This window comes from Propithecus coquereli, unplaced genomic scaffold, assembly GCF_000956105.1.
Source record: "Propithecus coquereli isolate 6110/MARCELLA unplaced genomic scaffold, Pcoq_1.0 Scaffold7, whole genome shotgun sequence".
Classification (NCBI taxonomy): domain Eukaryota; kingdom Metazoa; phylum Chordata; class Mammalia; order Primates; family Indriidae; genus Propithecus; species Propithecus coquereli.
The window spans coordinates 5,607,527-5,634,131 of NW_012153062.1; positions in this window are offsets into that span (position 1 = coordinate 5,607,527).

A 26,605-nucleotide genomic window follows, 5' to 3' on the forward strand; every position below is an offset into this window, starting at 1 on the left:
AGGGGCTGAAACTAAGAAGACTAAATCTAAAACAGTTGGTTGCACAGATAGATGCTAGGGAAGAGCTAACGTTGCTAGTCCTATGGAAAAGGTTCAGTTGCCCCTGAGTCGAATGTGAAACAAGAGTGACTTTGGACTGCCAGTACAGCTCACCAACACAGGCAGCACTGATAGAAGCTCAGCTTTCAAAATAAGGAAGGTTAGAGTCCTGCTTTGCTTTGCCCTGATCTGGCCATGGCATCTTCTGCCTCTAGTCTCATATCTGCCTCCAATCCTCTCTGCAACTTGCAATCAGAGTGATTTTTCTTAAAATCCAAATTTCACTGTCTGGCTTAAAAGCCTTCAATAGCTCCCCATTGCCCTCAACGTAGTCACACACAGTGTACGTTGTGATCTGGCCCCTGCTGACCTCTCTGTCCTATTTCTTGTCCTCCACTGGTCCATAACCCCGATTCTAGTAGTTCCAAACCACTGATAGGTTACAGAACTCATCCTTCTCTCTCTTTCTCTCCTCTAGAATGCATTTTTCAACATCCAAACACACACACACACACACACACGCCTACACCTGTCAGCTCCTTCATCCTCTCAGCCTTCAGACCCCTCTGGGATTACCCCTGTCATAGGAGACTGAGGCCCAGTACCAGTCCGTGGCCTGTTAGGAAATGGGCTACAAGTCACTGCCTGAGCTCCATGCCACATTCCCCTACCCACAACACCCCATCCCCCTACCACCAGTTCACAGAAAAATTTCTTCCATAAAACCGGTCCCTGCTGCCAAAAACGTTGGGGACTGCTGAATTAGAAGAAATATCATTTCCCACTAAATGGAACCAGGAATCCTTGGTAAAATGGATGGTTCTGGTCTGGAGCAGGAATTGCACATCACAAGCCTAAAATATCATGACATACCAGATAGCAAGGAAACTGTCAGAAATTCCTGAGGTCATGTCAATAGGACTCAGAGGTCAACTTACCAAGGCTCCTACTGGCCACAAATGGGACCACTTGAACACGAGTACAAATAACTAAAAAGGGTGGAAACACATGAATCCTGTTGAAAATCCACAAGTTCATAATGATGCTCAAAAAGAAAAATAAACACTATAGTTCACCTTTGGATGATACTGTGGAACATTTCCACACCATGTTGCAATTGCTTGAGAGTGACCCCCTCCCATCACAAGACAGCAAGCCCCTTCAGGCAGAGACTGTGGCATTTTCTGTGCCTTCTCAGTGTCTGCTGTCTTCCTGGTAGGCACTCAGTAAATATCTGTCTATGGGTATTTATCAATGGAAGACTAGGCATTTCAAGGGGAACAACTGACAAACCTGAGCACATTCAGAGACGAGTGAATAAGGATGGTGAAGGCTATGGGAATAAGATCGAATGACAAATAGCTGAAGGAGCTGAGGCAGTTTAGCCTGGAAAAGGAGCATTATGAGAGGCACAACAACTCACCTTCACGTCAAGGGCTGCCATGAGGAAGTGGGACATGATTTACTCCATCCTCACCAGATGGCAGAAACAGAATCTCTCAGGGGAGGGAAATGGACATGGTGCAACGTAAGAAGCAGCTTTGGAAAACACTATGATGTGCTATATTTGGGTACATTTGGTGAAAGAAGGGTGCACTATAGAGAAGGGATGGCTTCCTGGTGACCCAAAATGCTCCCTGGCCCTAAAAGGCCTAGCACCATCTCAGGAATGTGGTTGGAAAGATTCTTGTGTTGTGTAAGGTGCTCACCTGGATACAATGCTGAAGGTCCTGAAGAACATGGACTCTAAGATCTGCAGGCCCCTGGCAGCTCTAAAGTCTGTGATTCTCTCATCTGGGCCGCAGCACCACACAATTCAGAAAACTAAATGGACATTCTAATTTATGACTTCTTTTCCTTAGCAACTTCGGATATTTTACCCATCCCAAATCTGCTCATGATGCCTGGTCCACTTAATTGTTGCACTGGGAAAAGAAAAAGGGACATGGAGAAGTTATATACCCTGTCCTAGTTTTTGCAGGTAGTAATAAGCAGCAGAATCCTAATAGGAAACAGAACTCTCAATTCCTAGGCATTAAAGCAAATGACTTTTCCAGGTCCCCGATGACTTCATGTGCCAACTTGTCCTATGAAGTTTCACGTCTCTTACCATTTTGCCTTCATTCCACATATAATGTTCAAGAACACAACCCTGGTAGGGTGGCGACAGGGATGGGCTCTGGAATTAGATTGTCTGTGTGACCTCAAGAAAAGTCACTTCATTTTACTGTTTCCTATTTGAGCTTCTTTCAGCTTCCTCATCAATAAAATGGATATAATAATAGAATTAACCTTATAGGGTTGTTATAAGGATAAAATGAGAACACAGTCTATGGATATAGTAAGTGCTTAATAAACATTAGCTACTATTGTTAGTACCAGATGAGGACTGGCCTTGGGAATGAAGAGAATCGATTTCACAGTCCAGCATGAAAGGTATGGTGCAGTGGTCTCGTGCAGCCTCAGAAGTTCCTCAGAGCTTCCACTGAGAGCCTGGGCTGGGTGTGAGGGGTGGGAGATGACACCACTGGCACAGAAGAACTAAATGGGGGTGTGTGCACCCAGGTGGTGCTCTTGTGCTGCTATCTGTGGTCCTGAAACACAATTCGTTAATAGCGCTTAGTTAATTCTCTAGAAAACTGGGGGTGAGGGTTGCACCCCAAAGCCCCATGTCTTTCCTCCATCCCCCATAACTCCCTGCTTATGGCTAGTCCTCCTACCAACTGGAATTTGGATAGATTGTTGATTGTTGGTAACTAAATTTAAAATCATTAGTTTCTTTATCACTGAAGATAGGTAATTCCTACCCCCTACATGCTCACGGCCATGCTCCCAGGTTAAATGCCATCCTAAAGGTAATACCCACCCCATGCCTGCCTGAGAAACACAGTCAGAAAGGGGCAACATAGTGGCAACAAAAATTTTTTCCTCTGAGCTCCGTCCTAGTAGAGTCATAGGGACAACAACCCCCAAGCCCACTGAAGGCATAGCCCAGCTTCAACCTACAAAGTCCCAGGAGCCTCACAGTTTTTTAGCAACCATTCAAGTTTTCCGGAGGCCAGAATCAGAGCCATGGGCTCTCTCCCCTATCTCCTGGCGGCCAGCATCAGCCTTCACTGCCTCTGCCATTGCTAATGCTCCACCTCCTTTTTGGTAGTCCCCACAGCTGGGACAGGGAAGGGCTCTCCCCGACCAGGGTCACAGCTCCTCTATTAGATGCCTCACAGGGTTCTCTTGCCATTTCAACTTAGAATCTTCTTAGCAAGGACTTGGGATAGATTCCCAGTGGAGACTTGGCCAAGTCTTGACAGTTTGAGCCACCTTCCCTCCCCCGTGTCTTGCTCAAAAGCCTTTCTCCTTTCTTTCTCATAAGCCTAGAGAGTGCAGTCCATCATTGTCCCAAGATAAAGTCTAGCCTTCACCAGGTCCTCCCTAGGGAAGAGACAGGGGGCGCGCTGCCTTTGTCCTCTTCCTTGGTGTTAGGGTTTTATCTGACATTCTGCAACTCCGCTACATTCCCAACACCCTCATCGAATAACTCTCCTGGTGGCCCACAAAGTGGGCAGATTCCTGGGGGCAGCCTGCTAACTGGGTCCCCTCTGAGACCCCCAATCCAAGATATGAAAGTGCTTCAGGTTTTCTGCACCAGGGGAATTCACCAAACTTGATAGAGTGTTATCACAAGGAGAGAGAAAGAAAAAATTTCCTTTCTGTAGATTCACAAAGCAGTAAAAAACTCTTGCTGTTGATTTGGCCTGTTCTTCTGATTCCAAGCAGGGCTAATATCAAACAATAATTGTTTAAACTTGGAAAGAAAGAGAGGAAAACACCTCCCAGATATTGAAATGCTAAAACCCTCCGTTATAGTTTGGAGGGTTTTTTTCTCCTATTGGCCACACTCTCATGGTGCAATCTGAGCCCTTTGCCTATTGTTCTGTCCTCAAGGGGAATCAAAGAGTAGACTGTAGCCTGCTTTTGCTGTTTCTCTCATAGTGCTGTTCTCCCTGGCCAGAGTTCTTCTCTACCTCCATCACTCACCCACACTCACACATTCCTACACACATATTTAGTCCTAAACTGCAATCATCTGTGCCCGACTTGGCTCTTAGAAGTGAAGTGGGAGCCCTGGGTTTGCAATACCATAAACATATTTTCCCTAAGAGATGCTTATGCAGCAATCCAGAAATTCCCATTGCTCTGCCTTTTAATTAGCTCAGGGAGTTGCAGACTAACGGTGTGGGTGTGCTTGCCAGCTGTGCTTTTGGGAAGTTATATGGTCTGCTGCTCATTCTGTCTCCTCCCCCAGGGTTAAGAAATTACAGAGCCGGCTCTCTCTGCTTGTCTTGGAAGTGTGTGCGCTGACCTTACCCTGCAGAACCCCAGAAGCTCCAGGGCCTTTTCCAGCCAGTGCTCAAAGGCCCTTGGGGACCAGGGTGGCGACACTCAGATCTCAGATCTTACAGCCTGCTGTCCTTAAGCAGGGTGGCAGAGATGGCCTTTGAGCTAAAAGGGATTGTTTTCATCTATTCAGTCCCCTCGGGTGACCTCCCGCAGAATCAGTGTCTGCTTGGGGACCAGAAGAGCGATTTTATGGCTTGAGGGGTAGATACCTCTCTCTGTGTCTCTCTCAGGCAGAGCCCTGTTTGTTTGGGAGGCTGCCAGACACCTTATCCCTGTGAAACGAGAGGCCCCGAGGAGCCCCTCCGGCCCTCCTTCCTGAGGGCTGCCCTATCTCTGCTTCCACACAGTGGCCCTGGGATGGTTGCATGGCTGAAATCAAATCTCTCATCTCTGCTGTCTTTTTAATTAAACTTCTTTCCTCTACACAGTCCTCTCATATTTTGTTTATGCATTCTCCCTCTGAGTGACCATATCACGCTTTCGGCTCTGCTTTTAACTTCCCCATTTTTCCAAGGTTCTGCACATCCACTTGAGTGATGGTGTTTTTCCTGGCAGTCTCCCATAGACACATTTCAGCTCAGCTCTCAGCAGCCAGTGCTTCTCTGACTTGTCCACATGGGTGGTGTAGGTTTCCACCTCATGCCTTCAGCACAAATGCACCAGGGCACAATTTTCTTTCTTTACTTATCTCATCCTTGGCATTGGATTCCTCTGTTTGTTTCCTCCTGTCTGCATACCTGCTCTTTTGGCTGTTGTTCACACACACACACTCTCTCTCTCTCTCTCTCTGTCTTTTGGGCAGAGCTTCCGCCAGCCTCCCTCCTTGGCACTTGGCCTCTCCAGTGGCATGTCTCTCTGCAAATGGGGTTATTAGTTGCTGCCCTGACTGTTGACTCTAATACCACAGCCTTGCAGATAGCCACTTGCTCGCCATCCAGTCCCAGTGTGTCACACTCATTTTCAGAGTGAACCTCAGCAAAGCCAGAAGGCACCAGCCCTGCAATGTGCCTGTCCCTAAACTAAGGCTTATCTAGACTAAGGCAGAGCACAAACCAAGGAGCTCAGAGCACTTGGATAAATGATGTTTCCTACACCAGAAATTTAGGTGTAGAAAAAGTGTATAAAAGTACACTTTTATAACTTTTAAATTTCAGAAGATCTATCTAATTGAAATGTTTTGGATGGTATATTTATTTTTCAAAATAGCAGAGTCAATAAAGCTTTGTATGGATTTTTTCATTTAATTTTCATTTATTTGAATTTAATTCATATGGTTCAAAACCCAAAAAGTATAAACTCTTATACAGTAAAAACACTTTCTCCCAGCCTTGTCCTCTTCTGCCCACTTCCCCTGCCTCTACCTAGGTAGCTATTGTTCTTAGTTTCTCATGTTTAAGATGGATCTTGATAGAGTCTTGTACCAGATTAAAAATCAGTCGACTACATCAAAAACAATGACATGCTGGCTAGTTAAATAGAAAAGGAGGCCCTCTCTCACTATGTCACATGTTTGCCATTTGGGATTGAATAACCTGCCCTGCTCCCCGTCCTCGTGGATATATAAATTCTGTTCTGGATTTTTTCTCTTTCTGACAGCCTTTACAACATAGTCCTGGTTGTACTATAAATTTTTATCTCGGCCATCTTTGTCTAAGTTTCTTTGTTTCAATGTCTTAAAGCTTAAAGCAGATTCTATTACTTGGGAGCTTAGTGAATTGGCCCCAGTTAATCAGATAAGCACTAGATAAATTCCCTGGAAACCTCCAACGGACAGACTTCAAAAGATTCTGCAGGATTGGCTTATCATGTCAAGATTATGGCTGATACCATGGAAGTGGAGGAGACCCTGTGGTTATCTGAATAACTTGAAGAAGGTTCTGAGAAAGAGGAAGGAGTCCGGAGTGTGAGCAGGCAGACGTGCTCAGCCTCAGGCTAGATGTGCCCTGCAGCCAGTGCCAGCTCTGGACAGAGGTCAGTGGACCAGACAGCAGGAGAGCCCAGCGTTCCTGTAGTCAGAAAGAAGATTCATCTGGGAAGATGAACCTTTAGAGAGCTCTGGCCTCTTGGTCTGGGGCAAGGGCACTGGCAGCTCAGTCATGACCACACCATCTCTGAGACTGCCCAGGGCAGCCACCCCCTAGCCCCCATTCCTAATACATTGGCCCCAAATCTTCACTTCTCTAAAGTGCTTTAAATTCGCTGGCTCACGTGGCTCAGTTATGCAGATGGAACCTCCTCTAAGGAAGCTCTCTGTTTGCAGTAGTTGCTGTGTGAACTGACTGTCCCACACGTCTCTGTGAACTGACACTGCATTTAAAGATGCTGGTCAAATTCATAGAAGTAGAGAGTAGAATGGTGGTTGCCAGGGATTGGGGAAGGAGAAAGGGGAGGTGACAGTCTCAGGGTAGAGAGTTTCAGTTATGCAAGATGAGTGAGTTCTGGAGCTCTACTGTACAGTACAGGGCCTATGGCTGACAATACTGTATTGTATACTTAACATTTGCTGAGAAGGTCTTATGTTAAATGTTCCTGCCACACACAAAAAATAATTATAATAATATAAAAATAAATGGGGTGGAAGGAAACTGTGGGAGGCAACGAATGTGTTTATGGCCATGGTGGATGGTGGTGATGTTTCACAGATGATAACCTCCAAACTCCTCAAGTTGTATACATTAAATATGTACAGCTTTCTACCTGTCAAGCACACCTCAGTAGTTTTAAGCTGACTGGTGCTCATAGAGGTGGCCCCTAGGTAGCACAAGATTCAGAATAACTAAGAATAGGGAAATTTGCCGTGGTCTCAGTAGTAAGTATTAACATTCAGTCATGAGCCTGTGAAAACTGGCCATTCTTATATGGCGTATATGGTTTATATAGTACTACCATATTAAATAGTTAATTGACAAGAAAATGTCACTCCAAAGCCACACTCAGGGTGTGGTTATCGCACATTATTACACCAGGGACACAAAGGGAAAGCAAGTACTTGCCTTGGGTAAACCACCTGGTTTTTAATTAGGAGTTGGGAGGAAAATACAGGGTTCTGGCTACTGAGCTGTGCCCCACCTATAGCTGCTTCCCCTGGGAATAGCTCCCAGGATGTCTGTTCCAGCTCGTCCTGACCTTAGGGAGATTCTCTGGCCTCCGAGCGGGGGCAGCTCAATCCTGAGGGCCGTCAGGCTTTAGAGTGAGTTCCTGCTTAGACAGGAGATGCAAACACACAGGTGTGCTGCAGGTAGGTGGACACTTTCCCCCAGGACTGTTGATAAAGCCTGGGTTAGACCAGGTAAGAGGATACCTCTGGACCCAGACTGAGGGGACATCTCTCACCAGGTGGCAGAGACACTGAACCAGGGGCATGGTCAGAGCCCAAAGGAGAGTTGAAGACCAAAATTGAAGAGAACAAAGACTCTGACTAGGTCCCCCAAACTGAAGGACTCAGTGCAGGTGTGAAAGCTGGGGTAAGAGGCAAAGACTCTAGGTTACCTGAGCGCCAAGGAGAGAGGAGCAGGAGTGGCAGGCCCTGTGTCATGGGGAGCGAGGTCTCCAGGCAGTGATGGGAGCAGAGGATTGGCTGGAGTGGTGGTGTCCAGGTGGGAGGCTGTGGCAGTAATTCAAGAGAAGAGTGGCGACAGCCCCCATAGAGACTGGACCATGGAATGGAGGAGATGAGTGCCATAGATACCACACATGTGGACTCTGCAGGGCTTGGTGCTTGGGGCGGCTTGGCTGATGGGATGAGTGGCAGTGGCAGTCATAGAGGTTGGGACCATGAAGGAAGGATTAGGTCTGTGGAGAAAGAAGATCAATGAGGCCTGAGAGCTGCTGCCTGGGAGGTTCCTGTAGGACATCCATATTCAGGAAGGAGTGAGAAGAGATGGGTCCCTGAAAGTGTGGGTGGATTGAGAAATGAGGACATAACTGCTGTGGAGTTGGATGGTCTGGGCAGGCAAGGGCAGGGGCTGTGGCGAGCAGGGGACAGGATCCTATATGGGAATGGCAGCAGCCTTTAGTCCTGCTCTCGGACCACCAGTGGTAGGTGGTGGACAGGAGGAAATGAATATGGACTTTCAATGGCACTTTCCAGATCCACGTGTGATCAGGTGGCTGGGTGGTGTGTGGTCCAAGGTACTCTGCCCTTGATGAGCATAGTCACGTAGGTGGTGACAGATGGATAGAGTCAGCAGTGTGTTGGAGCCAGCCTGATTGTGCACATCTGTTCCCAGCTCTGTGTTCAGTAGCGTCACATTCATAGCTTGAGATCGACCATAGTGGGAGTATTTACACCATAGAGATTGGCAAATGCTGCAAATCAGGCATTTATTTTCCAGAGAGCAATTGTTACATATTTACTGGCACACCACTGGGGGGAGTAGAGATTGCATGTGGGCAAGTGAAAATACATGAGCCTAGGGAGAGAGGGGGGCAGGAACCGGAACACAAGGGTACCCTGAGTGCTAAGGAAAGCTGTGGAGAATAGTTGAGAAGCAGCATAATTACAGTGCTTTGCTTGAGAGTGTGGAATTTAAAGCCTGGAGGCTTGAGTTCACAATCTGGCTCTGCCACTTACTAATGTGTGACCTTGGGCAAGTTACTTAACCTCTCTGGGCCTCAGTTTCCTCATTTATGAAATGGGAGAAAAATGTCTACTTCATAGGGTAGCTGGGAGATTTGAACAAGTTTTATTAATTCATGTAAGCACTTAGAACAGAGCCTGGCATGCAATAAGTACTCAATAATTGTTAGCTACTGTAGAAGTGTTTAGACAGATACATGACATGATTGTATTTGTGTTTTGGAATGAACACTGTGGTATTGAGAACAGACCGAAGGGGGCAAGACAGAAAGCAGGAAGAGCAGGAAAGCAGTAGTAATAAGACAAGAGATGGAGGCAGCCTGAGCTAAGGTAGAGAGGAGAGAAGAAATTTGAGGGATCTCTAGTTGGAATGGAGAGGGCTGGGAGATTAACTGACCATGATGTAGGAGGAAGAGAGAGACCAAGGAATGTTTACAGTGGTGAGGTGACCAGGAGGTGACTTGGGAAAGGGGTGGGGCTAGGCTGGGTCTTGAAGGGGCATCTCTGCAGAGAAGAAGGAGGAGGAAGCAGTATGGGAAGAATAAAAGGGTTTTTCAGAGAGTGTTGGGATTGGGCAGTGAGTAGGACTTGATAGTGATTGGATACAGGAATGAAGGCTGTCATTTCACAGAGGAGCACAAGTCCATAACACAGTCAGGTCCATCTGTGGCCCCAGCCTGCCTTTGCCTGGCTCTGGGTCTCAACCATGCCGGTCATCAGCATGCATCTTTCTGCCCTCTGTGCTGACTTGTCTTGGTCCACTGCCGTGGCTACTAGGTCTTGTAAGCTCTCAGCAGCATGGTTCAGAATTGCTGCCTCCAACTCTGTGGTCAGCATGGTGGAGAGCCTTGCTTGGCAGCTTTGTCTGTGGATGGTGCCTGGAGCAGAGCTGGGGGCAGTGACCCTTCTAGGGGACTGTTAGCACCAGGTGACGTGCATGGAGGCTTTCAGTATTTGGCAAAGGACGAGGAAAGATCTCTTGTTTGTTGTCTCTGCATCGGGAGAGTGAAAGAAGGACAATGGAGGGGTGAGATGTGTCTGTCCTCAGTCTGGCCATCAGTGTTGTTTTCAGCCTCTGCAGAAAAAGAGTTTGGAGGAAAAAGTTTAAAAAGATATTTTCACGGGGACTTCATAAGGCAGAGCACACATCGCGCTGCTGTGGGGCCCTGGTGGCAACGAGTGGCACAGAGCTGGGGAGAAGATCATGCTCCCACCTGTTGCGTGCAGCCAGCACCCTGGAGATGCTGATGTTCTTATGGTGAGCCCTGACAGCCCAAACAGCAGTATGGCACCCTCCATACTCCATCAGTAAAGAAAACCAGAGGAGGAAAGGAGTAGCAGGAAATATGCTATTGACATAATCAACGGACTGGTTCATGGACATGTAGACAAGTAGGGTGAGAACATGAATTTTGGGTTATTGAAGTTGTTTTGTTTTGTTTTGGCACGGGGTCTCATTCTATCACCCAGGCTAGAGTGCAGTGGCATCACAGCTCACTGCAACCTCCAACTCCTGGGATTACAGATGTGAGCCATCACGTCTGCCCTATTGAAGTTCTTTTGAATTCACATGGATCCACAGGAACATGGCCTGGGGATGTTCAGGTTACCTTTGGGTTGCCTGTGAAAGTGAAACGTTCACAGGTAACCCTGTGATGGGCGTAACTGAGGGTACACAGTGACTGCAGGGCTGGGTCCCCTCAAGGTAGTACCTCTGTCTCCAAGGTTGTCTAGGTTGCTACCTGCACCTGCTCCCATGGTGAGGACAGAGAACAGATCTCAGCCAAAGATCAGCATGTGGTTTCAGCAGGTCCAGGGTGGCCATTGCCCGAGCTGGGGTCCTTTGGTGATAGGATGGCACCCACTGAGATATTAGGCATTAATCTCAGTGGTGAAGGGCTGGGTCAGTGAGGTAAGCAGCCCCAAAAGCCCACAGTTGTGGTTGGCCTCCTCTCTGAGCAGATCTACACTGGTTGTGCTCACTGGTTCCAGCTTTGTAAGGGCCTGAGTTGGCTCAGGACATTGGGGTCAGCCAAAATAGGTGGAAATCCCTTTGGTGGTTGAGTGTTCCAGGGAGCAGAGGCTCATGACCCCTCTCACCCAGATCTTGTGTCTCTACAGGTGCAAGTTCCTGCCCCCAGCTCTGTCCCAGCCGCATTCCGCTCCACATTCCTAATATCGTCCTTGCCTTGACCTCAAACCCCTGATTTCCATATTTGTTTTAGTGGCCCCAGCAAAGAACTATAGTAGCTAAAATTTTTGAGTGTCCCATATGCTGTTCTGTCTCACTCCTTCCGGCAAGAGTGGCTCCATTTTTCTTTGCAGTCTCACCGTCTACCATGGTGCACGTGTCCTGTCCCTCACATGGCCCCAGAGGTGGCACACAAAGTGAAGGTCTGGTCAGTCAGAGAACTCTGTTCCTTGGGCCACAGCGATGGGTCCAGGGATGAACTCCTGACCATGGCCTGGCCGGTCAGTCTTTCCTGGGACCTTCCTACCAGAGTTAATGGGAAAGCCCGCCTGTGTTCACTGCCTAGGAGGATGAGTCTGGGGCTGCCTAGGACACTCGTGCCTGCCCACAGACAGTGCCTACCTGAAGAGTGAAGCTAGGCTGAGAGAGATGCTGAAATACTCAATGCTCGGGTGGTATCATTGGAGCCCTTGGATGGAGCTATGTCTGCAGCAAGAAGCATTCCTACATTTCCTAGTGACATGGACTAAAACTTTCCATTTTTTTCTTAAGCTAATTTGATATCAGTTTCCACCATTTGCACCTAAATCCAATGCAACTACAACAACATTCAAATTTGATTCCTCAAATTTATCTTTATTTTATCAGTCCCCATAATGTCTCCCATATCTGTCCTTTCCATCCTCACTGGAGTGAGTGAAGCACCCACTGCTATGCACTGTACATAGAAGATACCCTCCTGCTCCCCATTCTCACCACCCACACCCCAAGTCACATCTTTATCACCTTATATGCTGACTTATTGCTGAGCCTCTGACTGTCATCCCCCCACCCCGACTCTGTCCCCTCAATTTTTCTTGTTCACAGCCCCTGCTCTTCTCTCCTCCTCCCTGCCAGCTTTAATATTCTGACACATTGAGGGAGGGGAAAAAAAATATTCTGACACATGGCCCCAAGGGAGGCTGTGCCCACTGAGAATCGTAAATGATCAGATACTTTAATTCTTGATCCAAGACTTCCTTTGATTCCAATCGTCCTTTTCAATGCCCCCCACCCCCTTCTCTCCTAGATGACCTCTCTGATTGGCCTGTCTGGAAACTCCAAAAATGACTTTTTTGCTGTGGACCACATTTGTTCTTTCATTCAACATTCATTTATTGATGGCCTACTGTGTGCCGGGCATAGTGCCAAGCCCCTCTGTCTGGGACACCTTCTTGTCTGAACCCTGTCCCTGCTTTCACACCTGGTTCACATTCCCCTTCCTCCAGGAACCTTTCCCGATCCGCTGACCCACTTGCTGGTCTGTTCCAGCCCTGGACTTCGGCAGCACCTCCTGTGTGCCGCTTTCTGGTGCACTCGTGACAGCCTATCTTGGGATATCATTTTATCTTTCTAACGTGTGTTTATCTTCTCCCTCCAAATAGCTCAAGGACAGGTATTTTCCTTTGTCTCCCCTGAATCATTTAGCATGGTGCTTGACACCTAGTGGGTTTTCAATAAACATTTGCCATTGATTATTTACGTGTTTGATTGATGCAATTGAAATGAAAAATGAGGAAAAAGCAGTAGGCTTAAAAGACAAAAGTTGCTTTTGAGGCCCCTGTGGTGCTCTGGGCTCCACATGCTGCTCCCCCAGCACCCAGAGAGGCCACCTGGTGACACACAGAGATGCCATCCCCTGCGTAGAGCTACAATTACCCTTGGCCAGTGTTGCTTAGGAAATTAGCCAGACACTGAAGGGTTAAGACATCTCTCTTTTTCATGAGGATTAGAGAGAAAGAGAGATCCTTCCTGTCTATACTGTGCTTAGCTTTCAGCGCCTTCCTGTTATCATAATGGTTCTTTGTTGGTGGCAAAGGCCTTTTCAGACCAGTGAGGCAATATTTCACCCTTGACCACGCTTTAAACACTGTTGTCGGGGACCGGCTAGCTGTGCTGCAGGCTGTGGGTTGCATCAGCCTGTGTGTGCACTGTGAGGTTAGTCTGGGGATAATGACTGGCCGGGATTATAACTAATTCTGCACAATAGTGTTGGGGTGAGGGGTAACAGGGTGCTTGGAGTTACACACTGAGTGACGTTGGCTGGGTGCACAAGCCCGGAACCTTTCGCTGTTGCCCTGCCCGTGGCCAACCACACTCCCGACTTGGCCTGAGAAGAGTTGGCTGTGCAGACAGCAGGACTTCTCTCTCATTCTGTTCTAGAACAGCCTCTCCTCAGCCACCGCTCACTGTCCCTGCTCCTAAATGAGATGGAAAAATAAAGGTATGTGGCAATGATGCCCAGAGAGTGAACAGAGAGCAGAGAACCAAATTGGACCCAACGTAGTGACTTGGTGGTCTCTGGTAAGCAGACATCACTCGTAGCTTTGGTTGGTATTTCTCAGCTATTCTCCTTCTGGGGTCCCCACAAGTCTTCCGTGCTTTAAAAAACAAATACACCAGGAAGCTCAAAGCAAAATGAGGTTATAATCACCTTTGGGCATCTAGTGAAAGTGTCATAGATTTACACCATCCTCGAACTGGCTCCCAGTTAGGGGTGTTTCCCAGACAAATTCCTTGCCTGTGCTGGAACTCTCTTTTCAGGCTTAAGGCAGGTCACCTGGTCCCCATCCCCAAGGTGGCAGGCAGCTCATATCCATGCCAGGTCTGCCCTGTGGCTTCCACCTGAAGCTTGTTCCTGTCCAGCCACTGGTGGGGCTCCCTGGAAACTCTCCTTTCTCCTCCCCTGGCCTTGTAACCTGGCTGGTAATGCCAAGTGTTGACCTAGTGCCGGGGGGACCAGAGGCCACAGCTTCATGCTCTCTTTCTCTGGTCCCTGGCAGGAACAGGCACTGAAGAGTGCTGCCCAGATCCCCCTTCAGAACGGAGGCACTCATCCTCCTGGCTGCAGGAGCTCTGCCTGCAGATGGGGTACATCTGGGTCCCTCCCTGGGAATTGCTCTCAGCCAGCTGGAGCTGCCTCGCTAAAGGTCATATGTCCCAGGGACAATTGGATGAGGCAGCGGTTCCAAAGCTGGCCCTCTGCCTCCATTTGAGACATCTGTGAAGGGCTGACTTGGCTTCAGACCTCCCTGGGATCAGCTGAGGCTTCTGGTACAATTTTGTGCTTGCTCAACCCCGCGTCCGAGCCTTCTTCTCTCACTCCCTTACAGGTGTGGTTTTCAAGAGCACACTTGCATGTAAATCTGCTTCCGAAAGTCTGCTTCCCAGGGAACACAACCCTTGGCACTGAGGGTTAATAGACAGGAGGCTGCCAGCACCGAATCCAGGCATGTGTGGCCTGCAGGCTGCACTCAGACCAGCGAGGAGGCTGGGCGGGGGCAGAAGGAATGTGCAGGACCCTATGTCCAGGAGGTTGGGAGGGTGATGAAGGTATGACTTGAGGAGAAGGAGTTGACTCTGCAGGACACCTGCCTTGCCCTCTGCAGACCATGTAGGATTGTCTCCTCCCTCTTGAAGGAAAAGGAAAGAGAAGTACAGAGGAGTTGCAATGTTCTCTGGAGAGGGTCAGCTGTTTATCCAAAGTTGACCAAACACATATTGCAAATGATCTTGCTGCTGCTTGTTGCCCAGGCAAACTTCTCTCCTAGTCATTGCTTCCCTCCATTCGAATTTCGCCTGGGAATTGATGCAGCTAGACTTCCCGCCAGCTATCTCAGTGGAGCAAGGTGCAAATGGAAAGTGGGCATACGAGAAGAGAGAAACTGGAGCTTCAGTATGCTGCTCCTCTGTGGGAGAACAGGGGGTGGAGGCTAGGCCACCAGCTAGGCCTGACCTTACTTCTTTGGCTGGGCTTCATCCTCCAGGTCCCATGGCTATGTGTTCCTTTTTGAAGATCACAGATGCCCTCACTATGACAGGACACAGGAGGGAGGGTCTTCCTCTTTGCACCTCAATATGGAACCCAGAGGCCAAACGTACTTACCTGCCCGTCAGACCCAGAACGGCCCCAACCCACGATGACTTTCTTACCCTGAGACTGAGCTGGCACCACAGCTGGTCACAGCCCGTGCCTGCAGGTCCTCCCCACCTCTCCCCAAGCCCAAAGAGGCCAGGACAGCTCAGTGTCTCTGCCTCTCCCACTCCAGGCAACTCTAGATTCTGTAAGGCCAGGTGCATTTGGGGCTAAATTTTATAGCACTTGGCACAGCAGCCAGGGACTACTCCTCAAAGCCATGGGACTCTCCAAGTGCTGTTGGTGCCAAAAATCATCCCAATCCTTTCCAGAGGCTGTACCTGGGCATTCCCTGGAGTATTCCTTATGGAGGGGGAACAATGGGGACAGACACACTTCTGTCCAAATGATCAGTTACCTCTTAGGAACTAACCAAGGCCCTCTTCAGTTTCTGTTAAGGATTTTGTTTAAAAATAAATTTTTAAAATGTTTTTAATAACAATTTTAATTGGAATTAGAAAGTCAGCACATGATACTAACTTGCTTTATCAGCTTTTTCTCTACCCCCAAGAGATCCCAGGGAGTTTGCTCCAGTGAAATGCAAACTTATATAACACAAAGCAGGTGATGGGCCCTCCAGCTTAGCCATCAGGCTGACTTTAGCAGGCAGCACCAGCCACCAGCGTCCTGTGCTAAGGCAGGCTCTGGAAGACTCGGGAGGAGTAGCGGGGTTGATTATTAGACCAGTGGGTGGTGTTACTGAGATAGAGAGGCTTGGGAAGGGCTTAAGAGTCAGCACCCCAAGACAGCCCTTGGAAGACCCTGGGCCTATAAATAGCACTAACACACAAGGGGAAAAGAAAACTATTCTGAACCACTACATGCAATTAAAAAGCAGCTAACTTTGGTCCTTTTAGGTTACACATAGCTTCACAGTGCTGATGATCAGCTCTGTGCATTTTGTCTGTGCTGTTGACAGTTCTCCACAATCCAGTGAAATTGTGAGAGGCTCCAGAAACGAGAGCCATGAAGGCCAGAAAACAGGGGACACTCTCTCCACTCTTACTTGTCAGGGGCAGGTGAACTCCAGGGACAAGCTAGCTCCTGCCTGTGGGGATTCCCACTGTTTGGTTTGAGCCCTGGAGTCAATATGACTCCAGATAACCCGGAAATGGAAAATGAACAAAAAATTAAAATCATGCAAAAGCCCCTGTCATCAGATGTTATCTTAACTTTAAATGATTAAATGTCTCCTCCCTTGTGCATGCATGCAAACACACACATACCCCTTCATCTTGTATCCTTTTATATACACTTTTTAATGCATTGCTTAACAAGTGATACATTCTGAGAAATGCATCGTTAGGTGGTTTTGCTGTTGCGTGAACATCACAGAGTGTAATTACACAAAGCCGAATGGCGTAGCCTGCTACACACCTAGGTATATGGTATAGCCTGCTGCTCCTGGGCTAAAAATCTGCACAGCGTGTTACTGTACTGAGTACTGCAGGCAAGTGTAACACAATGGTAAGTATTTGTGTATCTAAATATATCTGAACAGAGAAAAGGTACAGTAAAAATGTGGTATAAAAGATAAAAAATGGTATATCTGTATAGAGCACTTACCATGAATGGAGCTTGCCTGACTGGAAGTTTCTCTGGGTGAGTCAGTGAGTGAGTGGTGAGTGAATGAACAGGCCTCGGACGTTACCATCCACTACTGTAGACTTTATAAACACTATACACTTAGGCTATACTAAATTTATTTTAAAACTATTTATTTTTCTTTCTTCAATAATAACTTTTTTACTTTATAAACTTATTAATTTTTAACTGTTTGATTCTTTTATAATAACATAGCTTAAAATACAAATATATTGTACAGCTGTACAAAAAAATTTTCTTTCTTTATATTCTTATTCTATAAGCTTTTTTCTATTGTTAAATTTTATTTTTTTCTTTTTAAACTTTTTTGTTAAAAACCAAGACACACACACACACATTAGCCTAGGTCTACACAGAGTCCGAAACATCAATATCACTGTCTTTCACCTCCACATCTTGTCCCACTGGAAGGTCTTTAGGCGCAAAGACCCATTGTCTCCTGTGATGACAATGCCATCTTCTTGAATACCTCCGGGAAGACCTGCCTAAGGCTGTTTTACAGTTAACTTTTTGTTTTAATAAGCAGAAGGAGCACACTCTAAAATAACATAAAAATTATAGTATAGTAAGTACATAAACCAGTAACATATTTATTATTGTTATCTAGTACTATGGACTGTACATAATGGTACATACTAGACTTTTATATGGCTGGCAGTGCAGTAGGTTTGTTTTATTAAAAGAAAAACTTCAGACAAATTAAATTTAACAGAGTTTAATTGAGCTAAAACGATTTGCGAATCAGGCAACCCTCTAAACCAGAATCGATTCAGAGAGACTCCGTGCTGCTGCGTGGTTGGAGAGAATTTATGGACACAAAAAGGAAAGTGGCTTACAGAAAACAGAAGTGAGGTACAGAAATAGCTGGTTACAGGTCGGTGTTTGCCTTATTTGAACAGTTCGCCACCTTTGATTGGCCGAAACCCAGTGATTGGTACATGAGTGATTGTATCTTTTTATACACTGGCTGTTTACACGGCCAGTTAGGTTAGAGTTCACTATGGACGGAGAAACCTTTACGCTGAACTTAAAATATGTAAGGAAGCATCTTTAGTCTAAACTTAATTTGACAATTTCCACCAGCATTGCCACAAACATGTGATGCGTTGTGCTATAATATTACTACAGCTAAGATGTCGCTAGGCAAAAAGAATTTTTCAGCTCCATTATAATCTTATGAGACCATGGTCATATATGCGGTCCATGACTGAAACATCATTATGTGGCATGTGAACTGTGTATATTTCTGATTCTTCTTATTCACAATGGTGATAAAAAGAAAGTCTGGGCAGGTGCGGTGGCTCATGCCTGTAATGCTAGCACTTTGGGAGGCCGAGGCAGGAGGATCACTTGAGGCCGGGACTTCAAGACCAGCCCAAGCAATATAATGAGACCCCCATTTCCACAAAAAATAAAAAAAATTAGCCAGGCAAGGGGTCATGCATCTGTAGTCCCAGGACCCTGCTTGGGAGGCTGAAGCAGGAGGATCGCTTGAGCCCACTTGAGTGACAGAGTGAGATTTTGTCTCAAAGAAAAAAAGAAAGAAAGAAAGAAAGTCTGGCTCAATATCAACTCTGAGATGTGTTGTGTGAGTCAAATCATATCATGCAAGCTTTCCGGAAAGATTAAGTGTTATAGAAATGCCAATAACCATAATTTCATCATTTTTTATCTGATTACTCTGCATCTTGCCTTCTGTGTTCAGGGAACAAAAGAGGCCTGAGAGTTAGAGTTAGACAGTCAATGATCCCTGTGTTGACAACATCAAAGCTGGAGGAATCCAGTAGGACGCAGGCTTGTTTTTCCCGGAAGGCTGACTGAGTAGTTCTCCAGATGTTTGCAAGTGTAGGGCAGAATTCCATCCAGCCTGGAAACCTTGAGCCAAGACTCAGCATTAACAAAGCCAAAAGTTTCATTTCTTTGGCTGTGGGGGTGCTGTAATCACCCTTTAAAGGGCCATTCACTTTTAAATTCAATAAGCATTTTGAATGAGGAATACTTTTACTGAGGGGTCAAAAGTCCTTGGCTTTGAATGACAAAAATAAGCAGTGCAGTTAGTGGCCCATGTCAACTCTGGGCACATTATCACCTGCCAAAGGTGACTCCTGGGTAGAGCATCTCAGTCACAGAGCCAATGCCTGATCCAGGTGTGTAGGGTTCCAGAAGAGAGAGAGAGAGAGAGAGAGTGTGTGTGTGTGTTGGGGGAAGGGAGCAAGGCTATGGGAGTATTTTTTTAATGGGAGCATTTTTTAACCCATTCTTCTCTGCGAGATTTCCTTTGCTTTGAGTCACAGTAAAGTACCCTAAGTCTACATGCAAAAGAGCCCAAAGGCCAGCTCAGTATCTAACCAGCAAGTAGGTGCTCCGGTCTTTTGATCCTAGGGAGAGACCTGTGGGCTCTCAGGAAGTCACTAGGTTGGGCCTCAAATGGAAGTATTCCTGCCTGCCACGTCTGGAATAGTTGTAGTTGGGGGTGGGAGTAGGGAGAGGTCTGTGTACCTAAAGCAGAAGAAATTCTGCAAAGACCTGCCTTGACAGACAAAGTCAAGAAGACAGACCAAGGAGATAGAAGCTGATGTGTCTCCACTACCAAGAAACAGGCTTCCATGACCCAGTGAGACATTCCATGACCTGGCGAGACATCCCCTCCAACACTGGCCACCATTCCCTTCAGATGTCAACATTGAAGATGTAACTGCATCTTTGTCCTTCACCCTCATGAAGCTGGGTGTAATACAACCTGAATGTAATAGAAGAAACACAATTTGGAAACAGAAGACTAGATTGGAATCCCAGCTCTATCACTCACTTGCTATAGACTTTGAGCAAGACCTCTCTGAGGTTATTTCTTCACCATACGTAAAGATAAGACCTACTTCAAAGGGTCTTAAAGTTGAATCTACCTGAATCGATGAATATGAAAATGTTCACATTTAAACTGTAAGTTTAAAGCACTATACAAATAAATAGCCTTATTATTATTATTGAAGAGATTAACTTAGCACTGTGCATCCCATGATTCATCATGGGTCATCTGTGAGATACCAAATAGAGAGGTGATACTCACAGTAATAAAAATATTGCCATACCTGTAACCAGAGCACAGTTCTTTTCCTAAACAAATAACAAACAAATCTTGTCAGAGTCGAAAGATAACAGTCTCTACTGCTTTTTCTGCTTCCTTGAAAGGCAGTCTACCTTCAAGGTTTGTCCCTTCTCTATGAGAAAGGGTGCAGGAGGCTCCTTCTTTGTTAGTGATGTGGAGGTGTGGCTCTGTGTGTATCAGGCCAGTGTCCTGCCCTCAAGGGGCTCACAGCAGTTCTCAGCCTTTCCCACTTGAAGCACAAGACAGATGACACTCACGAGTGTCACAGAGGCCAGATCACCCCTCCCCAACCCTTTTTTATTCACCAAAGAAGATGTGTCAGAACACAAGTGAGAGCAATGATATTGTATGCATAACCATGAACCTGCTCTTATTTCACTGTTATTTCAAATGTGCTCTTATTTCAAACCTTTGATATGTCCTATTATTGATAACAAATTATGTGTGACACATCTCACAACCAATTGACATGTGATGGTGTACCTGAAAGTCAAGATTGAAAATAAGCCAGACGCATTGGCTCATGCCTGTAATCCTAGCTCTTTGGGAGGCTGAGGTGGGAGGATTGCTTGAGCCCAGGAGTTGGAGACCAGTCTGAGCAATAAAGCGGGACTCTGTCTCTACAAAAAAAAACAAAAAGATTGAAAACAAATGTTTTCATGTGTGAACGAGGGCAGTAACTTGTCTTATGCATCTTAGTATTTGTAATGCCTGGCGCCTGGTAGATGCTCACTGCTGACTTGGATTGGTGGCTGTGACCTGGGAAGGGGAAACCTCCCAGCTCCCTATAGACAAGCGCTGGGGCCATTCCAAACTCAGACAGGGTACTCGGTTAGTCACAGCCTATTTAGGACCATTACAGTCACATGACAGAGGACAAGAAGTGGCATCTGTGCAGGATTCCAATAGTAGGACAAGCCAGCTCCCTTTATACTCTCTGGTAGGGACAGTTCTCAGTGGAGGCGTTAGTGCCCAGTTTCTTTCATGCCTGCCTTTGAAGAGGGTGGCCACTTGCCAGCAAGAAGTGCCTGAGGTTTGGGCTTGGTGGGGGCTGGATGAACTGCGAGCGCAGGTGGGACTGCTCAGGGAGCGAATGTGAAAGGCCACAGCAAATGTTCAAGTGCACAGCAAAGCGGTGCAGTCTGAGCACTGCTCCTAAAGACGTTCAAAACACATGCTTTTGTCTGGGTCGTGTGGGTGGACCTGCAGACGCAGGGGGCGCACGGATGTCAGAGCTGGCATGGATTTTCTCTTCCAGGCTGGGAAGGCCTTGCCAGGGCAGCCGCCTCAGCCACACACCCTTGCGCAGGAGCAGTCTGAAGGCTGGCAGCCCACAAGAGCTGGCTGAGAGCACCAGCACGTGGGAATCTTCTAGATAATTTGTCACAAGTGTGCTAATGGCCCTGGGGGCCAAGAGTAAAGGAGACATTCAGCATGTTTGGAGATTAGGATGTGTACATGAGTTGCTCTGTGAATCATTTGATATTTTCTCCCTGCAGCTCAGAAAAAACTAGGTCGGATGGGCTTGGCTGAGGCTTATGAAGCAAAGCAGGGTATCTGAGGTGAAGCTGCATGGCTGTTCCAGCCTTAGGGATGGCAATGTTGCTGCCAGAATCTGGAAAACTCTCCGGTAATACCAGGCCAGCTTGGTATCAGGTAAAAAAAATATGACCAAATCGAAAAAATGCAGAGTTTTCATTCCATCTCTTGAAAGAAGGGAATTGTACACAGCAAATGGAAAAAGAGAGAAACCCGAGCAACCAAGCTGGCTGAGGGCATACGGGAAAGGCCCTCGGAATGGAAGTCCAAAAGTTTGTGTTGACAGTTCTGTCTGTCACCTACTACCTGGGAGAGGTCAGCTGCAGCTTAGGGATGGGCTTTGTAGTTAGGCCAGGGCAAGGTTTCAGCCCTGGCTCTGCCACTCACTCTCTGCGGAACTTAAGTCAATCATTAGCCCCTTGATCTTCGGTTTCCTCCCCGTGTGACGGGGAGATGAGGACTTCCTCGCTGAGTCAGGCAGGGCAACATCTGTGCAGCGCTGATCGCTGTGCCTGGCATGGAGTGAGCATGGCGTTTGCTGTTGCTCCTGTGGTTGCTGTGATCATCGCTCCCCAGCATGGCTGCTCTGATTACCGTTCCTGTACCGAAAATAGCGCTAATGTAGTGGCAAGAAAAAAAAAACAACTATTTTATTATGCTCACGAATTCTGTGGGTCAGGAATTCAGAAATGGCACAGCAAGGACGGCTTGTCTCTGTTCCATGATGGGCATCAGCTGGAAAGCTTCAAAACTCAGGATATCTCAACAGTTGGGGCCTGGAATCATCTGAAGGCTCAGTCACTCACCTGTCGGGTGCCTGGCCCGGGAGGGACTTGCAGGTTAGGACGGCATGATCTCTCCATGTGACTTCCCCACAACATGGCAGTCTCAAGGGAGTTAGAATCTCACACCATGCCTGGCTTCGCCCAGTGTCCCAAGAGAAACAGGTGGAAGCTGCATCACCTTTTCTGACCTGGTCTCAGAAGTTTGCAGCATTCTACTGGTTACAAGTGAGTCTCTAAGGCCAGCTGTCTGCAGTCAAAGGGAGGGCATTTCTGGCTGGGATGAGCATTAAAAAGAATTTGTAGACAGATTTGAAAATCACCATAGTGACTTAATGTGTTATGCTTGCAGAGTGCTTTACAGTTTCAAAAGCCCCATTCACTTAATCCTCACATTACCTTTGAGAGGTGAGCAGGACAGGTAATATGACTCCATTTTGCAAATGGAGAAACAGGCTTAGAAAGGCCAGTCATTCCCCTGAGCTGCAAGATGAAGAGTTTGTGGGAGATACCCTCGCTGGTCACCTTCAGCTCTGAAATGCGGTGGTTTTCTGTTCCTTGCAGAAGGCAGTCCTGAGAAGCTGGCCTTAGTGAAGGGAACGGTTTGATCAGAGCTCTGTTTACTGTTTCAACAACTTCTGTGACTTCCTGGGGCAAACTGAATTGCTTCCACTTAGCCCACACCTGGATTCCAAAGGCAGCTAATTTTAGAGTCCTTGGTCCAGTGCCAAATATCAAAGGAGAGTTGAAAGAATAATCTTTGCTCAATTGGAGTACAAATTCCTTCAACTGAGACCAATTGTGCTGCCTCATATTAAGATAAGGAAACCGCTGTATATCACGTATCTTTAAGCTGAAACATTTCAACCAAAGCAGGAAAAGAAAAAAAAATCAAGATCACCTTTAAGCAAATTACTCACTGAGCAAGTACCAAGAATGAAGATTTTTAAGAGTATAAAACTACTAAATTTGTGCAGGTGCAGTTCGCTTTACATAACATTTGTGTTCTTGATTTAGTGAGCGAAAATTAAACATTTATACATTGTGCAATTTAAATTGACTTGAGAGTGATATGAGAACAAGGAATTTCCTAGTAAAGACTTCTGTGAAAATTTACTTCCTAATTTCAATTTTGTTAATTTGGGTTTCTAGAAATTGGATTTCTTAAAGTGGGGTCAACTTTTATCACATAGTTTCCTAGTAACTGCTAAATAATCTGATTTTAGAAATTTTTGGCCTTCTATCTGTTGAAATGTCCACTTTGAGGATAGCATTAACAGAGTGTGTTTCCTTTAACCTTATTCATGATTTATATTGTTAAAAATACTGGGAGTGGGAGGGGTAATAAGGAGAACCGTGAAGGAAGATTGACCGAAACTTAAATCTAACCGTGCTCTTCTCTAGTGGCTCTGGAAGCCATAGTGAGAGATTAGTACAAAGTTACCACACACACACACACATTATCATCATTTCTTTTGTTGAAAGACACCATAACCTATCTTTGAGACATTATCTTTGAGATCTGTGGTTAATGCAGATCATCTTATAATTCTAAACTTAATGATAACTTAAACTTTTTAAGAAGGAAATTAATCTGGCATGTTATGGTGGTGAGGCTACACGAGTACTCAGTCAAATGCTGATTCAGCACCTCCATTGCGTCTAGCATTGTGCTGGGCATGGTGGGAGTAGAAGAAGTGTAAGCTAGTTCCTATCCCAGTGCATCCCAATCTACCTGGAGGGCTGAGACATACACACAAGCCACAGTGAACAGGCCAAGTTCATATACAACCACTTTATATCAAGCAAGAATATAGTTCCAGGCTGTGTGACACTACTGAAAACTACATAGGTCAGTATATCAAGCGCTATTAATTGTGTAGCACAGATAATAAGGACAAAAGGAGATTTGGTGCAGAGAGAAATAACATTAATGCCCTGCATTTATAAAGCTTTAAAAACATTTCACATTTGCTATCTAAGAAATAGGATAACTACCTTGGAGGTAGCCTGAGCCAGGTTCATAACTCCTGTTTTATGAGTGAGGAAATTGAGGCCTAAAGAGATATGTAGGCTGGGTGGAGTGGTTCATGCCTGTAATCCTAGCACCTGTAATCCTCCTAGGCAGAACGATCACTTGAGGCCACAGGTTTGAAACCAGCCTGGGCAACATAGCTAGACCCCATCTCTAAAACAGAATAAAAAATTAGCCAGGTGTGGTGATGTGCTCCTGTCATCCCAGCTACTCGGGAAACTGAGGTGGAAAGATCACTTGAGCCCAGGAGTTCAAAGCTGCAGTGAGCTACGATCATACCACTGCACCCCAGCCTGGGCAACAGAGCAAGACCTCGTCTCAAAAACAAACAAACAAACAAATAAGAGTATAAGTAACTTTTATCTCAACATCTCAGGAACATGACCCTGAGACTCTGATCCAAGTCAAATGCTTCTTTTCCTGCATGACACTGACCCCAGATGTGGTGGCCTTTTTAAGGGATGGCTTTCCCAAGAGGAGACTTAAACTGGGCCTTGAAAGGATGGGTGATCCGACAGGAGTGGGCATTCAAGGAGCCTGAGGAACTAGACCAGAGCCAAAACACCGACACAGCACACAGGAGGCAGGAGGAGACCAGCCTGGCTGTGTTGACGGTTCTCAAGGGGAATAAAGAGGAAGAAGGTTAAACAGGTTGGGGTGGGCTGATTAAAAGAGGCTTTGACCTCTTTGCCTGGGCCAGAAATGGTACAGAGCCACTGAAGAAAGTGACATGAAGTACTTTAAAAAAAATATTAAGTTGGACTCAGTTATTCTGGGAATTCATGGATATAAAGAAATAACCTTAAATATGGCAAAACAGCCTGCACAAAGATGGTCATCAAAGCTTTATTTATAGAACAATCACACTAACATGCCAATAGTGTTTAGGTAGGTTAGGTTAGGCCATGTTATGTTCTTTTTATTCCTTTGTTTCCCACATTTTCTATATTTAGTGGTAGGAATGTGCTTCTAGATACATGAACATCTATGAATGAGCAGCCTGTAAGATCATTATAGCTTGTCCCCAAGGAGGTATGTTGCTGACGTAATTTATTAGCAGTCATCAACATTCCCTTGGGCTTGGTTGGCCAAGGCCTTTACCTTCTCCACATGCTATGGAACTGTTCTGATGAAGGACATAGATGGCCATCCACGTGCCCCCACCCCAACCCAAACCAGCTTAGAACACGGCAAACTTTCAAATTAATATCCAGTGGGTTATTTAAACATTAAAATAACTCCATGTTTATTTTTTATTTGGAAAACAAGCCTGCTATTTACTGTGATTCGAAAGACTCTCATCAGGAAATTAAGATTAATAGCTGAGATGTCATCAGAGGTAAACCAAAGAGACTAGAAAAGGCCAGTCCACACTGAAGAAAGCACCAGGAGCATACATTAGGCACACTGGTGAGAGCAAAGGCAGGGCTTACTCTCTGTTCAGGCTCACTTGGCCTTTATGAGCAACACTAATAGGGGGAGGCCTAGGCATTTGTTAAATAATGAATGTGATGGGCTGAATAATGGCTCCCAAAGGTCCCCGGAACCTGTTAATGTTACTCATAGGAAAAGGGGTCTTTGCAGATATGATTAAGTTAAGGCTCATGAGATGGGGAGATTATCCTAGATTCTCTGGGTAGACCTTATATGCAAGCCCAAGTGTCCATAGGAAAGGCAGATGGAGATTTGACACAGAGAAGGTGGAGGTAGTGTGACCATGGGACAGAGATTGGAGTGATGCAGCCACAGACCAAGCAATGCGGGCAGTCACCAGAAGCTGGAAGAGGCAGGGAACAGATTCTCCCTTACAGCCTCCAGAGGGAGGGAGCATGGCGCTGCCAACACCTTGACTTTGGACCAGTGAAACTGACTTCAGACTTCCACCTTCGAGAATGTGAGAGAATAAATTTGTGTTGTTTTAAGCCACCAAGTTAGCAGCAATTTGTTACAGCAGCCACTGAAAACTAATGCTATGAAAAAACTGTAACATTGGATAGCAAGATTCCTCTGGAGAAAAGGTGTGGTATGGAAAGAAAAACAGATGTGATCAGACACGAAGTGAAGAAGAACTGGATGTTGAGGGAAATTAAGAGACGATCAACTGGATTTGGAACTGATTAAATGTAAAGAGTGAAGGTGATTGTGTGCTGGAGCTGACTCCTAATGGCTCACAAGAGTCAATTGTACACATCTTCCATATTTAGTGATATCATGTTGGCAGCTTGAAATCAGCCATAGTGAGAGTATTTACACCATGGAAATTGGCACACACTAAAAACAGGCCTTTTATCCCAGAGAGCCTATTGTTAAACATTTGGTAGCACACCCCTAAATGAAGGGAATAAGAATGGAAGATGGGTCAGGTTTAGAATC